The 6692-nt window shown below is 39.4% G+C and overlaps 1 long non-coding RNA gene across 1 annotated transcript; it reads left to right on the forward strand.

The window, feature by feature from the left end:
* The first annotated feature begins 1429 nt into the window (after positions 1-1429).
* LOC146188467 (uncharacterized) lies at positions 1430-3802 on the forward strand. The gene is made up of 3 exons (XR_014707212.1): positions 1430-1469; positions 3339-3488; positions 3743-3802. It is a non-coding gene; the product is annotated as an uncharacterized LOC146188467 (long non-coding RNA).
* Positions 3803-6692: the final 2890 nt, after the last annotated feature.

Raw genomic sequence — 6692 nt, forward strand, 5'->3', positions numbered from 1 at the left:
CCTCGTAGCCTGGCTCCTTGGCTGTTCCTCAATGTATATATCTTTAATCCTCTTTTGTAAATATATTTCTCCCTGTTACAAAATTATATGCCAAAATTTAAAAACCTTGAACAATTCACAAATTCCGTAGAATGCTCAGAACAGCGCGGTGCGCTATAATTGGACAAAGGCTTTATTGATGTGGCCATAATTACTTGCACAACAAAATTATGCAAGGTGTTTTAATGGTTTTGAAAGCTGAGGTAGTGTAGAATAGGTGGAAAAAGTTTAAACAATGTGAAAACTGTTTTTGTTTTCCTAAAAATTTTCAATGTTCGCTGTTTTCTGTAAATTAGCGCGATCGTATCTCTGTATCCAAATGTCATAAAAATATGAGCTTTAGCTGTTTGCGGATAATTATGCTGAGAACATATTGTGGAATTTTTGCTGCTCTACCATGAACCTTTTCTGAAATAAAGGCCTGCAAATTAGGAAAATTTTCGTTTCCGATGTTTAGAATTTTTATAAAAACATCTACTCATACCCGAAAATCGAACATTAACTGAATACAAATAAAAACATGTATATATTTAATCGGATAATTTTCAGCTAGCTAACTTGAGCATAATTTGTATAATCTATAACCAAAGTTGGCCAGAATAGAAGAGAAGCTCGGAACTCCGCCTCTTTGACATTATTAATCAGTCATCACGCAACAGTATATAATATTTTGAAGTAAATATAAAAGGTCGAACGACCATCCTTTGTTCGATCATAGGTGGCGAAAGGGAGGGGACGCGCGCATTTGTCGATGCACCAGCTGTATGGATTTACACAAGAATGTGGATGGTAGATGGGGAGGCTTTCTATTTTTTTAGAAAATGTTTGTCCGTGGTTGGCTTGAAGAAACAATGCGTTTGCGAACACACAAAACAAAACTATTTATTAGAACGCGACTCGAGCGGTGCGCGCTGGCGGCCGCTCATCGGCACGGTCCGAAGTCACGGCTGGCCGGTGCAAGCAGAAGAGGGCTGGGTAAAGGAGGAATGGAATGTTGAGAGGGTCGTTGGTCCTTCGTTCCCACGCGCAGCCCTTGCGAACACAACACCGCGGCGGGAATCACGCGCTGGTTGAGCGGGTCGTTGTTCCCCCTCGCCTACGCGTCTACGTGCAAGACACAACAGACAGCATCCCCAGCTGCGCTGCTGTGCGGCCTCCTCCCGAAGCGTTCATTTCAGAGCTTGTTGGAGACGCTACAAGACTTGTGACAGCTTCTTAAACCTTTCTTTAATTTCTTCCCTCATTAATTTTATTTTTCATTGTGCTGTGCATAATTTTCTCTTGCGCCTATACATGTCCATGTGCTCCGGTTGGTGCTTGCTACATATCAGTGAATAGCTGAGCTGTGAAATGTCGCCGGAGTACGGATTACAGCAACGGCGGGATACCGTCGGCATTATCAGACTCAGTGAACGCCGTCATCTTAGACCGTGAGTATATATCTTTGCAGCATGCCATTGCTTCATAATTGGTTCTATATAATCTCCTACCAGTCCCAAATGTTCTCTTTCCTTATCCTTCTCGAAACAACTGCGCGAAGCATGACTTCAAGAACTAAGCGAATTTTCGTCCGGGTTACATGCAAGCAAGTGCGTGGACTTATTTGCTGGCTGCGATATGAATAGCATTTGCGCCGAAAATAGAGGAGCCGTGCGTAACAGGTGTGTATGCCACCAACACGTGACAGAACACTGCAGGCAGCCATTTGCGCAGTTTTTTGACTGTGAAGCGCGCCGCAATCAATTAGTAACCAGACACTATGCACCCGGCTTTGTACATATATTTTGGACAGCCTCTCTTCTGCGCGCAGGAAGCCATGTTCACACAGTTTTTGGATTTTGTTAAGAGTTAAGGGCAGTTTCTTGTTTTCAGATGTACAGACGAAGTTTTGAAAACTGTTCGTGCCGTCTGTGCAAGCGAATTTTACAGTGGGGCAGACATGTGCGTGATGCCGCTTGATGACTAGGCTATAATTAAGTCATAATGAACCTCCAATTTTATAATGGTTAATATCATATTGAGGAATTGAAAGCCGTGAACAGCGCAAGTGAGCCCCTTTTCAAAATTTTCTTAATCGACGGCCCCCTTCTGAGCACGTGCCTTCAGGTGAGGGCGTTATCAGAAAGCGGCGACAATAGGAGAGCGATTTCGCAGACGCGCTTCGAGGGCGGGGGAAAATAACAATACAAGCAAAAAGGCACATCAGCCTTGTGTGCACTGCGTCCCTGTCACTGCAAAGTAAACAACGTGCACGCGGGACACAATGTACAAAACATTGACGGCCGGTATGAGGCAACCATATCGTCCGAAATATATTGCTCGCGAAGCGCTCGATGACGGCGCGCACTTTCAGGCGAAATGGGACAGGACGTCAGGTCCGCCTGTTCGGCAATTACAGCTCTTTGTACCTCACGTGCCGTACCGTATGCATGAAGTGCACGCCATAGCCATCGTGCAAGAATGTTGAAACCGAAGCAGCGATCCACGTATTCTAATTCTATAGGAAATCATTTGGGAGTAGAAAAGAGCAACTTAATATGATGTGCATGGTTCTTTAATGAACGATATGTATAAATGGACGGTTGAATAGTTACAGTAATGGAGTGTTCCGCTAGAATTGTTTACGGCCGTGACCGCAATAAACATTACTCATATTGCTCTTAGCTTTAAGCTCTGGCATTGATAAGCCTATCTAAAGAACCGACTGGCAGTGACAGGTTGTTTACAGCTGTTGATCAAAATGTAGGCCATCATGCTATTATTGCAGGCATATTTGCTTCTTTTTGTACCTCTGTTTACTAAAACTTAATTTTGTTCCCCATTCCTAGGGACGCTGCACCTCTTACAACACTCACTGTTCAGTCGCTTTTATTCAAGTATACAAAAAGGAGGAAATGCGCATGCACTCATAGGATAGCCTGTCTTTCCGTTAACAGCTGCAAATAACACACCACTGCTCCTCGGTACCTTGGATGAAGTTTTCAATGGGGTTACCTGAGATGCCTAGCAATTGCTGTAATATTTATACCAATCACTGCAGTGAAACAGAAAGGTAACACTGCATCACTTTAGCTGCTGCATGCACCTATAAACGTGCCTTTATTGCCTATTCTTATAGACGCAGGACCTCTTACTATAGGCTTTGTTCAGTAAGCAACCGTCTTTCATTGCTTCAATTTCTATCTCTCCACCACTTTCTTGTTGCTCTGGGTGTGATCATTTGATTTCATTGTTGAAATCATATTGTTTTATCATGTGTGAATGATTTAGCCTGCACATACATGCTTTCATTTTTTTAGATGCGCATCGGGAGCGTTTTCTACGTAGAAGTGGATCGATTGAGTTGTATCACTGGTGCGAAAACCGACAACCCCCAGAAGATATGTGTCCTGTGGTTGGAAGGGAAATAAAGAAGAAGAAAATCAGCGGAAAAGCCTGCCTAAAAAAAGGTAGCACTGCATCAGTGCAACTGCTGCATGCACCTTTAAATATGCCTTATTTTTATTGCCTATTCTTATAGACGGTGGACCTCTTGCTATTGGCTTTTTGCAGAAAGCAACCGCCTTTCATTGCTTCAATTGCTATCTCTCCAGCACTTTTTTGTTACTTCGTGTGTGATCATTTGATTTTATTGTTCAAATCATATTATTAAATCGCCGGTGAATGATTTCGCGTACACATACATGCTTTCATTTTTTTTTAGGTGCGCATCGAGAGTGTTTTCTACGTATAAATGGATCGATTAAGTTGTATCACTGGTGCGAAAACCAAATGTTCGGTACCCCCAGAAGATTTGTGTCCTGTGGGTGGCAGGGGTATAAAGAAGAGGATAATCAGTGGAAAACCCTGCCTAAAAACTTACAAAGATGGCGCAAAAGCAAAATGCTGATCAGGGTTAGAGTCTGATTACTTCTGTTATCCCATTTCACTTGCTAGGTGATGTGACATATATGAAGCACTTTAGTATAATTTGTGGTATACTCACTGAAAATTGTGTAGACATTAACTTTTTTCTCGTTCAATTATTTTGAGTGACGCACGAATTGGAATAAAACGAAGTCATCCACACGTCTAATGCCCATAGACATTAGATGCGTGGATGAGCTCATTAATTGTGTTCCTATGTGAGCATGCAATAGTTTGTCGAATATATTAATATGTTAAAAGTTGATTTTTTTACTGTTAACCGGAGTAATACATATGCTCCATATCATAGCATTATTCGCCTGTAGTTTGTATCTGCTCTTTCCTAAATTGTATTCTACAAAGTATACGTGTGTCATCTCGTACGTCTATTTAACTAGCCAACAATTTGCAATCGAATCCCTTTTGTGATGTTTCAGCTACAAATAATGTATGACAGTTGTGACAATATAGGTAGCTTTAGGTATAACATATAGCGCGAAAATCTTTAATATATGCGATGATATTTTTATTCACTGCATTGGCTAAACCAGCCTGTTGAAGAGACGAAATGAAAACAAAAATGGATGTCTTCGGACAGGAACAGTTATCGTGGTGCCATGACCATTTTTTAATTAAATTTTCATATGTCGTGGGCTAATGTCTCGACACAAAAGAATGACCCTTAGGTTTGCCAGATGCGGCGTAGTATTCTCGAAAAAAAAAACGCCTATCACTAAAGCTGGAAAACGCCGTTTTTGTCGTTTCAAAAAGTTGCACGTTTGGAGGCCGGCTGGTTGCGTAAAATTTTGTCATCCACTGTTTTTTACTCACCGCATTTGGGTACCGTTTACTTGTATAAGAAGTGTTAAAAGTGTGTTTTATTGATGCAGTTGATTTAGTAAAAAATCGCAAACTTTGCTTCAAGAACAACGCGCTACAAAAATGTTAATGTTCAACCTTACATACTGGCGTGACGCACTGCGTTGTTTGCACTAAAATATTCTGTGTTTATTACGCAGGTCATATTGTTAATTTAAGGCAGAATTTGGAGCTCTAAGCTGCTATGTGTGTTCTCTGTAACGCCACCAAAAGTATTATGCTGGAAAGCGATTTGCTTAAGATTGTAATTATAAAAATTAAACATTGAAAAATCATCTTCAAAAATATAGTATTGTTAGTGGTGGTCAAAGCTGACAAATGGAATAATATATTAATAACCTAGATTGAATACTATTGCACCTAGCAATAAAAAAGAATGCAGGACAGAGAAAAAGTTCAGCCTTCACTTGCGTTCTGCCATGAAATTGACAGAAATAGTGAATTAATACCATTTTAAGCTATATTAAGTATTTGTCCCAGAAGCAGAAAAACGGTGTTAAGCGCTGACAATATTTTAAATTTTACTTAAGGTAAAATGTAACTAAATTAAGCAAATACTAAATTGAAGTTTTGATGCCTATTCCATAAGGGGGAGCCATATAAGCACATCTATAGAACAAAAACAAGCATTTTTATATTTCTAATATTACATTTTGCAGAATTCAATATATTTACTGACTCAAATTAACAAAGTACTTTGCATTGTTTCCACAGATTTTGATAAAAATTGATGTTGCGGCAGTTTCTTCAATTCTAATCAGTTTTCCTTATTTTACCATTTTCTTACTTTTGTCCAATTTCAAAATATTATGCAGATACACACACAAATCTAGAGCTTCAAATTTTTTCAGAAATAAAGAATGGAACCTAGATAATGTAGAAAAATAGTTTCTGTGCCAAGATATTATTGGGTCTTGCAAGAATGCAGGCTGATTTTGGCCATTATCAGCACAAGCACTCGGTTTAATATTTAATGTTACATTTTTAAACAGTATAACGCAACACTTTTTAGTCCGTGATATTTTTGAGGTACTGAAGATTTTTGAGAGGGATTTGAATGAAAATCGAAGATGATCTTTTTTTAATTGCAGCAAATTTGCCCTTTACTGCTGTTTTCGAATTCTGAGCAATTTTGATGCGTTGTGGAGAACACACCTAGTGGTCTGGAGCTCCAGATACTGCCTGGAATTAAGAACATGCGTCAGGAAGTGAAAACATATTTAGTGCAACCAACCTAATGCATCATATGCCAGTACATAAGGTTAAAAATGAATATTTTGGCAGCGTATCGCTCCTGAGGAAAAGTTTGCGATTTTTTAATAACACAACTGCAAAAACAAAATAGGTTTCTAATAGTGTTTGTAAATATAAAACCTGCATATATTTAGTGAGTAAAAAAGAGCAGATGACAAAATCATGGTATCCAAACTTGCAACATTTTGAAATGGCAAAAACAGCGTTTTCTACCTCTAGAGATATACCATAAAATTGCTTTTATTTCGAGGAAACTGCGCGTATCTTGAAAAACTAAGGTTAATTCTTTTGTGTCTAGATACTTGCCCACCACATATAAGAATTTCATTGGAAACGAAAGATGGCCATGGGACCTCGATTATGTTTCTTATCTAAGGCACCCATAATACGCTGTGAGAAAGCCAATATCAAGGGCTTTTTTTAATATTCCATATTTCGAACGGTTGTGCCATCTAAGAAAATTAGAAAGCTAGGCACACCTTAGGTGTAGCCAGCCCTCACTTTCTGTTACAGCTGCATTTGCTAAGCTGAAATAATGCGTTGATTACTTTATTTTAGCCACGAATATAGCGCTATTACGTGTCAATTTTAAAGAAAGGCCGCAGTGACGCGAT

The sequence above is a fragment of the Amblyomma maculatum genome, chromosome 5, assembly GCF_055883805.1.
Source record: "Amblyomma maculatum isolate TAMU_Amacu chromosome 5, ASM5588380v1, whole genome shotgun sequence".
In the NCBI taxonomy this organism is placed as follows: Eukaryota; Metazoa; Arthropoda; class Arachnida; order Ixodida; family Ixodidae; genus Amblyomma; species Amblyomma maculatum.